The 12,606-nt window shown below is 44.2% G+C and overlaps 1 long non-coding RNA gene across 1 annotated transcript in view; it reads left to right on the top strand.

Annotated features, from left to right (window-relative positions):
* The first annotated feature begins 1,934 nt into the window (after window positions 1-1,934).
* Window positions 1,935-12,606, top strand: part of LOC138301303 (uncharacterized) — a 28,963-nt gene continuing 18,291 nt past the window's right edge. Inside the window, exons 1-2 of the long non-coding RNA XR_011205081.1 lie at window positions 1,935-1,985; window positions 7,813-7,922. This is a non-coding gene — a long non-coding RNA (uncharacterized lncRNA). The remainder of the gene's footprint in view (window positions 1,986-7,812; window positions 7,923-12,606) is intronic.

Genomic DNA, 12,606 nt, shown 5'->3' with positions numbered 1-12,606 from the left:
AAAAGCTGGAAATTTGATGGCTGAGCTAGCATTTTAATGGCAGATAGAAGCAGGGAAGTAGCGCGAAAGTTGTTCAGCACCTGGGGGTCTGGGTTAGCTTTCTTCAATAGTGGGAGAAGTATAGCCTGCTTCCCGCTCCGAGGCACCATTGCTGCTTCCAGCGAGACACTCGTCAATTTAAGAAAAATGGGGTAATTAGAGGTGCAACCCGATTCAGAATATCAGGAGGACATGGGTCCATCGGAGACCCAGATTTGCAACTAGCCTAAGAGGCAGACACATCCATGAGCGCGAGAGCATCAAACTTGGCTAACAAAGGGCCTGAGTAAGGTTTTCTGTCAAAAATCGGTACTGAAGTTCCATGTACAGGGAATTTACCATAAATTATTTTAATTTTGTTATAGAAGAAATTCAAAAGTTCTTCACATATTGTAGCAGGAGGAGTCAATGCATTTTGCAAAGCACTTGGTGAAAAAAGAAGAGTTAACAACCTTAAAATGTTCACAAGGTTTATTAACTGCCGTGATGATAGAATCCGAAATAAACTTTGCACACTGAGTTGTTCTGGCGGTTTAGTGCTGGTTTGTAAATGGCCTTTGAGCCTGGGCAATAAGATTTCTTCTACCTGCGTTCAAGGCTCGGAGAACCACAGGGCAGACAGCATAGCTCTCATCTGGGAAACTTCTCTCACCGGAGCAATACTATCCAGGGTAAAGGATAAACAATCATCTACTCTGGCCAGATCAACACATTCTGCACCCCTAGGTTCCAAGGGAGTTTCCTGAAGTGCCTCCGAAAGCGAAGATTATGACATTTGCTTCCAAGGCCTAGAACTTTTCTGCGGCGGGGTAGTATGTTCTTAAAGCAGGCCACAACCAAATGAAACTAGAAATTGATCTGCCCAAGTTACTTTAAGGACGGATCCATCTGGATATTGAGGGAATGCGAGAAGATCAGGTCGAGGATGTGGCCCGCATTATGAGTCAGTCCAACCAGTGCTTTAAATGGGCCGGTACCCTCCGGTACTGAGTACCGGCACTTTTTTATTTTGAGGGGGAGAGTACCGGCATATCTCAACAAAAACGTAATACTTTCAATTGGAGAGTACGGGCACTTCTCAGAAACAAGCAGGTACTCTGGTACAGAGTACCTGCACTTCTATTTTTCCATTTAAAGCACTGAGTCCAACCACATGTTGGATAAGATTAGAACCCTCAAGGGCATTTAAAAAGTGTTTAGCCTCAGTGCAGCTAGGTTCATCATTATGTAGAATTGAGGCCCATATTTATACTTTTTTTGCGCCGCTTATTAATGCAAAAACGGCGCAAACTTACAAAATACAATTGTATTTTGCAAGTTTGTGCTGTTTCTGTGTCAAAAAATGACGCAAATACAGTGCAAAAAAGTATAAATATGGAACTGAATGTCTATTGTTGAAACAGATGCTTCAAAAAGTGCGGCTAGAGCTGTTGTGTTAGAGCAAGAAGATAGCGTTTAAAGCCGTTTATCTCATGTTTTGTCGCACTCTAAATGGAATTCTCCAGTACGCTGTGGCTTCACTGAAGCTTTGCTATGTAAGCACCATGTTTAATGTGCCTCCTCTGTATTATATAGTGCATCATAGTTGTTGCTGTTGTGTGCCACTTTTTATCACGCTCGCACTAGTGCAAAGACTTGGTAAATCTAGGCATTTGTATGCAGGATGCAGCTTTTGGTTGCCCCATTAGGGTTGTGCATAATACCGTGCAGCCCCTCCCATCAGGTTTAGTCAGTTGGGCCAGTGTAAGACCCACTGCTACGTCAGTGGATCCTTTGCATTTTCGCAAGCATGCTTCCACGACCCCTTGATGGGTATTCATTTTCCGGTGTACTTTTGGTGAGCATTGTTGCCATCTGCTAACCTATGATGATCCAGCCACTTTATTTCTCCCAGCAGATCCAGGGTGAGCACTGGCAGGCAGCTGATGATGGATGACAATGGCCAGGTAAGGCATCATTCCTGGTGGCAGACCTTAGGTGGTACACAGACTACACAAAGCGCACTAGTGACTCACCTCTTCATAGAACCAGATGCCAGAGGCTGGCTTCTCCAAGTCCTAGAAAATGGAGGTGGAATCCTCATTCCCCTCTCAAAACCAGATGGGGACCCCACCCTCCTCTCTTTATATTGCCCAATAGCCATGCTGGGCGTGCACTACAAGATACTCGGCATGGTACTTGCCGAGAGGTATCTACAGGTGCTACCCGCCATTGTACACCCAGATCAAAATGGATTTATCCCAGGCCGTAGCAGGTCCAACAACATCAGACAGCTCTTCCACGTTATGGACCAGGCATCACTGAGCTATCCACAAGCTGCATGTCTTATATTAGACCTCAAGAAGACCTTTGGGCCCTGATTATACTTTTTCATGCAAAACTGCGCTAATGCAGTTTTGCGTGAAAAAGTATACCGCCGGCTAACACCATCCCAAGATGTCGGCCGGGTGTCATATTTATGGTATGACGGTAGCCGGCGGTAAGGCCCAGCTAGCGTCTTGGAAAAGGACGCTAGCCGGGATGGGGAGGCAAAGGGAGAACTGGAGGTTGTGCGTCAAAGGATGATGCTAGTCTGGTAAGAGGCATAAAAATGCCTCTTACCAGACTAGCGTCGTCCTTTGACACACATCCCCCATGGACATGACTCCTGCAGTCGTAAAGACAAGAGTCATGCCCAACACCCCAATGGCCATGCCCAGGGGACATATGTCCCCTGGGCCTGGCCATTTGGTCAGTGCCATGTAGGGGGCCCAAGTTAGGGCCCCCTGTGGCTTTAAAATAAAATTGTAAATACTCACCTGAACTTACCTGTGTGACCTGGGATGGGGTCCCCCCCATTCACTGGCGTCCCTTTGGTGTGGGTGTGTGGGTCTTTGGGGCTAGGGAAGGGCACCTGTGGGCAAAGCACCAAAGTATAAATTTGGATTTAGGTTTGCGCTGAATTTGCTTTGAAAAAAAATGAAGCCACTTTGGTGCAAAGCAAGTATAAATCTGGATTCCTTATCCGGGCCAAGGTTCTGCGGGCAATGGGCTTTGGTAGACACCTTCTGGCATACACGAAGCTGCTGTATACTAGCCCAATCTCACTAGCACATGTGGGTTGCCTTATTTGAAACCCTTTCCCCATCGGCCTTGGTACGCGTCAAGGCTGCCCCCTATCACCAATCCTTATTACCATGGAACCACTAGTGCACTGTCTCCAAGTGAAGGGTCGACGTTGGGGTATCCCCCCTATATGACACTATCCATAATGTGTCACTATACGCAGATGATTTGATACTATACCTTCAAGACACAGCAGAGGATGTGGAGTCAATTTATGCGACTTTCCGGGATTTTGAGGAAGCAGCAGGCCTCCGGGTGAACCGGGGAAGTCATACATCATCGCATTCCACCGGGACGTGCCCCCCAGATCATAAGCCTGGTTGATGAGCCATTAATATGGACAACGAAGGCGGTCCGATACCTTGGTATCAGGTTATATCGCCCACAACAAGACTTGTTCAAAGACAACTTACGGCAGTCATTCACGGCCCTCTCGTCCCAGATGTGATTCTGGCAGCATCAACCGCTTGCTCGCCCTCACAGGTGAGATGTCACCTTCCTGCACAAAAACATTCCTGAGAGAATTAGGAAAAACAAGGAAAATTAAACATATTTTTCCTCACTACGCCTCTCCTGGTAAATCATATCTTTTTGGTGCATTCCCAGGTTTACAAGTTCTTGTAAATCTGGAAATGTGTAAAAATCGATGGATGTTGCATGGTAACATCCATGTAGTACCCGTGGAAATGCCTCCCTTGCTTGGCTTCATAAATCTCACTTAAGGTTTGCGTTGCTTTTGCACCACGCTGCATGGTGCAAAATTGATGATACCGGGTCGTAAATATGGTCCTAAGTCTCTGTGCCATGCTGTGATTAACTGGGGAGGCTTACATCTCGGCAATACATCTTTTATAGCCAGAAATAGGACTAAGCCATGTATTTACAGTTCGTTTTAGGGAAGTCATGTGCATATCACAACCAGGCCACCAGAGGATGTAGTGTTGTTTGCACCCGTCATCTCTGTAAAATCTCTACCTGCGCCCAAAATTGTGCCATAGGAGGGCACTTTCATGCTAGATGTAGAAAGTTAGCTTCAGTACAACCACAATGTACATAATTAGCATCAGTGCAGAACTTTAAGCACCAAAGCCCTGCTGGAGTACAGTAGACCCAATGTAAATATCTATAATGGATTGCTTTATGACAGCTGCCATAGACACCCTCCAAGTCTGTCAACAACAATTCATCTATTGTGCTCTTGTCAAGTGCCTACCCAAATCGCCCTCTCATGTTTCCGGGGGAGTCCTATGTTTACCCAACACCACCTTACTATAAATTTTGAATACTGGCTGCTTGATCCAGGAGCAACAACAAGATACAAGAGCTGTGACACTTTCGCTGGTGCCTTTGCCCACCAGTAGGCATATGCATGTCATTTTAAGTTTGTTATAAAAAAAAAAAACATCCAGTGAGGAGCTGTTACCAGGTTCAGCAAATTTCATGACTGTCATAAAAAGATTCTGCTATGAAATACTTTACCCAGCATCGAGATCCCCTTTACGCCAAGTTGGAGGCCAGTTTTCTCTTCTCAATCAAGGAGAGGTAAATGAGGCAAGTATCGGCAAGAAGCCTCAGAATATTTTGTAAGGTAGAGCCATACATTAACTGTGCTAGTGACTTGGTTAACAACTTTGTGGAATCCATTTGATGTTCCCTCAACCCCCAGCTGACTGTAATTCTCCCTGGGAGGGGTCCAGAGGCATTAAGAGTAGATGCTGTGCCCTCTTTTTGGATTCAGAGCCTTCTGTTTACTTACCCTATTTTTGGTTTGTCACAGAAGGTTCTCGGAATCAAATGGGAGCTCAAGTTATCCTGCTGGCCCCGGCTTGGGAAAGGAAGATTTGGGAGCATATTTACGAGAGCCTTGCGTCACATTTGCACCACGCAAAGTGGTAGCCCTATGCCTTAAATACAACGCTTCCTGCCCTTTCCCTGTGACTCAGTGTAGCACAGCAAGGTGACTTGATGCTCTGCACTGCACCACTTTCCCATAAATACGGGCCTTGGTTTCCCCTACTTTGGGGACTAGCGGAGTGTACTTTTACAATGCCCCATTCCCGTCACTGGCCCAGTCTTCATCACGTATCTCGCCAGCACCAGAAGTTGACGTCCCGGATCCTGAAATTAAAGGACTGTCTGGTTTGGGCTTGTCCCTTCTGAGATATTTTCCCTTATCCTTACAGCGTGGCAATTTATTCCCTTTAGCCTGTAAAGGAGAGTACTCTTAAGATATTACTTGATTGGTGTATTCTGTCTCTGCTTTCCTCTGATCCTTACCTCTACTTTCTAAATGAGGTTCTGATCTTATATCTCACCTCTGAGTTTCTAGCTAAGGTTTACTCTGACTCTCACCTGAACTAGGAAATTGCCCGTCCTTTTTTATATTCTTCCTTCTTATCTGATGAGGGTTATAGTTTACATTTGTTGTTCTGACTCTCTTTTTGTGACCTCTAGCACTAGTCGTTCATGTCATAAGCCTTCTTTTTCTAACTATAGCGTCTGGATATGCACCACCATATCTATGACCTGAGAGTTGGCAGAAGTTCCCATACCAGTCCAGAATTTAAGCATCTGAAGTAGGGACATCGCTGTTTCACAGGCTTTCTATTGTTGACGTATGCATGGCCGCCACTTCAGCATCCCTCGGTTGATTTCATAATCCACATCAGGGTTCAGGCTGTGGGATCAGGTGCGATCTATGGTTCAGCTGTCCTTGCTTACGTCGCCAGGTGATTCTCTGTGTTTAATTTTATTTATAATAATAAAATCAAATGAGCAGCATCATTAACCTAACCTTGGGCCTCAATGCCCTTTGTTTTGCTTGTTATATCCTCGGGATTAAAAGTAGGATGAGGAAAAGTGATGAAGTGACGATGTCCTTATTACACAATGGTGTTTTTCATTACACTGAGATGTATTCTTCCTTGTCCAAGCCTGCTTCCCCCGATAGATATTTCTTCTGGCTTCCTAAAGTACTTAGGTATTGTGGGGAAAGGGACCTTCTTTTACCACTCCTACATAATGAGAAGAGCTTTCAGCACTTCAGTGGGACACCAAGATACGCCATTTTGGGTTGGCACTCTAGTGGTTCGTCCACACTATGGGCCATATTTATGACCCAGTTTGCGCCGCTTTTGCACAGGAAACGTTAACCTCAAGTGAGATTTATGAAGCCACACAAGACCACCTTGCATGGCCCTGCGTGGCTTCATAAATCTCGAGTAATGTAACAAAGCACAAGTTGCTGCGTTACATTACGCTACACCAGGGAGGTGTTCGCACGCAACATCCATGGATTTGGACACATTCCAAGATTTACAAGAACTTTTAAACCTGGGAATGTGCCAAAAAGATACGCCTCCACAGAAGAGGGGTAGCAAGGAGATATATGTTAATTTCTACTCATTTTTTCCTCTTTCTTTATTTCCATTAAACAGCAGATATAGAAAGAGGAAAAAGCCTCTCAGGATTCTTTTTGTGCAGGACGTTGCTCGCCACCTTCTGGCTTTCTGTTAGATGTTTCATTTTTTTGACCATCTTCCCGTTCCACTGGAGTGTGTAGCTGAGTCCACCCCTGGCCCCTATCACTCTCTGTGATGACCTGTGGAAGTTCTATTTGTCTCTGGTGCTATTAAAACTGTTTCGCCTCTTGACCTGATCTCCCCTAAATATTGGAAGTTGGCCAAATCTGTTCTTCTCCAACCCACATTGGAGGTGCGCGTGAAGGCTCACAGATCAATGCCTGGGTCCCCAGTGAATGGAAAAGGGCATTCATTGTACCACTGATAAAGAAACCAAGGCCCTGATTTATACTTTTTTTGCGCTGCATTACCGTCATTTTTTGACGCAAATACGGTGCAAACTTAAACAAACGAATGTATTGTGTAAGTTTGTGCCACTTTTGCGTCAATAAATGACAATAATGCGGCACAAAAAAAGTATAAATTAGGGCCCAAATGCTGACCAATCAGTTCTTTAGAATTTCCCTTGACTGTCTACACTGGTTGCGAGTGATTTTGGTAAAATCTCTGTGCATAGTCCAAAAGGCTCTTTACAAACATGGCACAATGTATTTGGAAAACAAATTTAAGTTTAATGTTCCTGGTCGCCACATTTTCTCTCAGTATTCTTTCCTTCTTTGTACTCCCAGAGGTAACCAAGTCTGCTCTGGTGGTATGGCCTTCTGCGTGGCTGCCGCCAACTTGTGGAATTCTATGGCTCTATCCTTGCATAGGACGTCGGTCTGATCAAATTTAGAAAAGCCTTAAAGACCTGACTATATGCCTACTGACGTGTTCTCTCTTCTTGGCAGTAGGATTTCTGTGCTCAGTTCTTTAGCGCCAGGACTCTTTTCTGGTATTTCCGTGCTCAATCAAAACCCTTAACATACATATCTATATATTTTGTGGGATGTGGTAATTTAGGGTTGTCTGATGTTGAGAGTTGGGGACTTTCGTATAACAAACTGAGATGGTGTAGGCATTTGGATGATTTTGTGGTAGGTATTTTGGGTGTTTTATTTAAGGTAGGTATTTCCTCACCTGGAAGGCTTCCCTGTAAAAGTGAATCTCATTATCTTTAGGCATGTTGGACTCTATGCAGACAGACACACCTTAGTACAACACGTGGATTCCCTGCTTTTTACTAATTCTTTTTTTTTTCTTTCAGTCTGGCATTAATTCTTCATATTTTTTGGAGCCCCCACAGAACATGGTCGGTTTTATATCCAGGGAGGTGTTTGATGCCTCCTCTGCAAAGTGGAAACTTCAACTGTGCAGGTAAAGAATTAGTGGCCTTAGTTAATTTTCTGTAAGGTAAGGACACATGACATGCACCCACCATGGTCAGTAAAGATTGAGAAATAACTAGAAACAAAAAAAATACCATTTGTCCCCTATCAGGGTGAGATCCCTCAATTTGAAAGTTGCCTTTGCAGTATTCATGAAGCAGCTGATACTACCTGGAAATTCACAGAAACCAGAGTCTGGAACTACAGGAGAGGTCATGCCAACCTTTCCTTCCGACAGCGGTTACTTCGCATGCATCAGCAAGGCGCGCCACATTTATTTCGCTCTCTCCGCTGAATTTGTTCTTGCTGTATCAGTCAGCTGTGGCCGCAAGGCTGAGACAATTAATTTATGTGACAAATACCTCTGCCCTCTGTTCTTGGGAAGATAGACTGCCATGTCTACTAACATAGCAGGGGGCATAGACCAAGGTGCCAAAATAGACCAAGGAGAGGAGCCCAAGGGCACCAGGAGGTAAAGCTCTGCATCATATACATTCTTCCAGAGGGAGCGAGATGCACCTGTATAGAATCATCCTGCTGCAGATCACCCCCTACCTCAAAGTCATTTTATATTAGACTTTGTTCTTATTTCAGTGCCACTAAAAAGTCCATTACAAAGCAAGCCTTCTTTTGTGTTCATGGACAACCCATCTTAATGCAAGTTTTACACATGGTCAACCATGGTTTAACTTGGCTTTATATAAGAGAACAATTAATCACCATGATGACTGCACCCACCCTGTATCCTTTCACGGGGCTCGGCTGAAGGAGCGAGTCATAAAGGAATGCAAATATACATGAGTACATCTGCTTTTGCATCCTCGCCCTTTGCCCAACCCACTTGTCCCCAGTATCCAAAGGACATGGCCTGAGACCATCCTGAATGAGCTGAGGGTGGAGGGAGTGTCCTCTGTCTACTCAATGCACCTGGTCCTCCTTCGATAAAGCCCACAAGGCAAGCACATCAGCCACGCCGGACACTGGGCCACCGGGCACTAGGCCACATGCCCTCAGGCCTCGCAGGACACTGCCTTCAGCGTGTCTGATGATGATGATCACAGAGATGAAAACATAATTACAGAGTTTTGCAGTTGCTGGACTACTACCAGGGGGAGTCTATCAAGAAAGTGGGAAATATTTCTGGAAAAATTATTTGATTTATGAAAGCGGGTGCTCTCAAAACATAAGGAACCAACTCCCTATTGAATATTTACATCTCAGACACCTTTCAGAGAGAATGGGATTCGTTTATTCAAGTTTTTGTGGGGTTACAATATATCCACTACATGAAATATGTCATTCATTATTCATTTAAAATGAGCGGAGTGTCATGTGTAGTCTTATGTAGGTGATTGCAAGTCAATCAATCAATTTTAATTCTTATCCGTTTTTTCAGAATATTGTTTAAGTTCTGTGTCATTCTTTTAGACTTCTTAGATCAGCATGTATTTAACTTACAATTTTTTTGGGTGATCCCAGTCTCACACAGCGCTCTATCCAATTAATCCTTTGAAACTATGAACCTCCTTAAGAGTTACCCGGATATAGTTCCAGGGATTTCAGAGGGGAGGAGTCCCAGAGTCCAGACAATATCCACTGCACCTATATCCATGGATCACAAGTTATTTTCCTCACAATAGGGAAAGACGGATGGACTTGGGGATACTGTATACCATTCCTAATCTTCTTACTTTCAGGGGAAATAATGGGCCCAAATATGCACTCTTTTCCCCCCACGGTGGTAAATGTGTGGTGGATCTTTTCTTTCACCTGTGGTAGTGGTGGGGGTGGGGAACAGGAGGTTAGACAGTGTTGGATTTCAGCCCCTAGTCCTTCATTTTTGGTGACATGTCTGGCCCCATTGCCTAAGGGCCCAACATTATCAGGTCCTGAGTTGGCAGACCCAAACTTTCCAGAATGAAAACTTGTAGTTGCCCAGAGAGGTATCCTGCCCTGGGGATACCTCTCCAGGCAACTCGCAAAGAGATGCTAATGATCTCTTAATTCAAAGTCTTATTTCAGTTCTTCCATAGCTCATATCCCTTACCCACTTCTCTTGTTCAATCCAGATATATTTCAGGATCAGAAATTAAGGTCCCAGCCTAATATTATGGGGCACTGAACTGTTGAGGGTTCCAACATACATTCAGATTCCCTAATAATCGGTCCACAGAGGGGCATATTTTAGAAAAAGATTTTTACGCTATTAATGTATTGTAAAGGAGTAGCGCCAATATTTTGGTGCTACTCCAGCAGAGTATAGAGGGGCCCATAGTATTCAATGACATGCCCCCTTTTAACTCCTGCTCTGAGCAGGTGTTAAAAGTGCCAAAAAAAACAGATTTCCTCGTGCCATTTGTTCACACCCCCTAGCAGGGGAACGCTGTAGTACACGTCTGCACATTATAATATTGCTGCGGGCGCGTCTGTTATGTTATTTTACTCTTTATTGTACTTTGCCAATGTTTACTTAAGGTTTAGTTTTAGTTATTGTAAGTTCTGAACCGTTAGGCGGGTAGAACCTTCTGTGGGTTCTAGATCCTGGTGCGGCACTGATGTTCTTATCTTCATGCTGTACAGTCGTGTCCTGTGCCTGCCGTGGACCCATGTTAAACACAGCGTCTAGAAACCAGTACTTTGTATCTGAGGATTCATTTGATTGGTGCCAAGCCATTTCCCCTCCTACATAATATGGTACCAGGAGTGGGGTTGACCTTCGAAGAAGATCTAGGAGGCATCCAAAGTTCGTCCGGACACTGACGGGTCCACCGACCAGCACTGAACGATCGACCCCTGAGGTTATGGTCTCCTTGACAGCCTTGAGGATATGTAACTTCGCGCAGCGCTGCTTGGAGCAGATAAAGTTTGTTTTGGACGTAATAGCATGATTGTTTGCTGACCGGAGCTTCCCTGCTGTACGTGCGGTATGTACGCCACGCGTGTCCCTTTGCCTAGATACACAACGCTCTGCGGGTGCCGGAGGCTGAGGAAATCCTGCATTGTGTATCAAGGAAACCTCAAGTGGTCTATGCTGCGATCATTTCAAGTTTGCCGGAGGGTGCCACAAGTGAGTCTCAATTGTGTTAATCTCTGAAAAGACTTCAAGATTCCGCATGTTGTTCTAAAGACGCTGCGAGTGAGTTTCGCTCACCGAAACCATTTCAACTTTCGTTGACTAAGAAAAAAAAAAAATACTTGATAAGCTTACAGGTGGAGCTCCTAATCTTACTTGTTTCCAACATTTCTTTTGGCTCATCTCACTGGAACTTTACACTTACTCACAATATCACTGGACAGTGTTCTATGTGTAATGTGTTTGTAAATTATATAATATGGCTTCTAGTAATTTAGTGGTTCAACCACCACCTTTTTATACCAAGTGGTAGGAAACCAGACATCAAGTGGAGTGAGTGGGTAAGAATTTTTGAAAATGATTTAGTTGTGATTGATGCTAATGACTTTTCACCTACAAGAAAATCGCCCCTCCTCTTTAATCACCTCGGTGTGGCTGGGCAGCGTGTGTTTGATAACCTACCTGCTATACCTCCACCCAATGGGAGTAGTGGTGATAATGCAGTATGGAATGTGTATATTGAAGGGAAGGAGAGAATTAGGAAACAATTTGCAGATGAATCCAATGTATTACTTGAGAGGTTCAACTTCGCAATGTGTAAGCAAGCTATGGATCAGTCAGTAGAAGAATATGTGGCCAATCTACTCGTGCTTGCTCCAAGGTGTGACTTTGGTAGCAATGTGGCTGTGCACATTAGAGATCAATTTGTGTTTCATTGCTATTCAAAAAAAGTTCAGGAACGCTTGTTAGCATGTCGTAATCCTTCTTTAGAAGAAACAGTTGACATAGCTAAGGCCGTTGAGAGGTCCATCATCACATCTAAAGTGGTATGTGGGCAGACTGAACACGCAAGTGTAAATCAGGTGACTGAGGACTCTGCAGTCTGCTACATTAAGGAGAGAACTATGAAACAAAGTAAAAAAATTCCGTTGTGTTTCCGCTGTGGTTCACGCAATCACAGTGGTAATAGTCAATTCTGTCCAGCTTTGGGCAAGAAATGCTTAAAATGCCAAAACGTAGGTCATTTTCAAGTAGTCTGTAGACAACTCAATCGTACCTACAAACCTGTAAATAGTGGTACAAGAATGAAAGTTAACAATGTTTACACTCAAGACGAACAGGCAGCCAAAGATTGTATGGTGAAGGATTGCATTACTAAATTGTCTAACGTTGTTCTAACGGTAGACATTCCTATGGTTAGGAATGTCGAGGGACCTATTTGTCAGGCAATTATTGACTCAATAGAAGTTTCTGTCATGGCTGATTCTGGCTCAGCAATTACTATACTTGCAGTTGTGACTTATCGCAAGTTCTGGCTGGCAACAAAGGTGTTACTACATGCTGACATCAGTCCCAAGGCTTTCAGGGATTATGACATTGACCTTTTAGGATATATTTTGGCTACTTTATCTATCTTAGGTAGGAGCACGGTAAGCAAACTCTATGTGGCAGTAAGTGGCAGAGACATTGTGGGGTGGAGAGATCTAGCGAAATTGGGCATAGTGCTCCGCCCTGGATGTGACACCCCTATATCTTTAGGAGATATGCTTGTGGAAGTATCTGAGCTTACATTGTCTAACACTGATATCATCGCAGAGTC

This window comes from Pleurodeles waltl, chromosome 6 (assembly GCF_031143425.1).
Source record: "Pleurodeles waltl isolate 20211129_DDA chromosome 6, aPleWal1.hap1.20221129, whole genome shotgun sequence".
In the NCBI taxonomy this organism is placed as follows: domain Eukaryota; kingdom Metazoa; phylum Chordata; class Amphibia; order Caudata; family Salamandridae; genus Pleurodeles; species Pleurodeles waltl.
The sequence above is the reverse complement of the archived record's forward strand: the minus strand, read 5'-3'. Positions and strand labels throughout refer to the sequence as shown.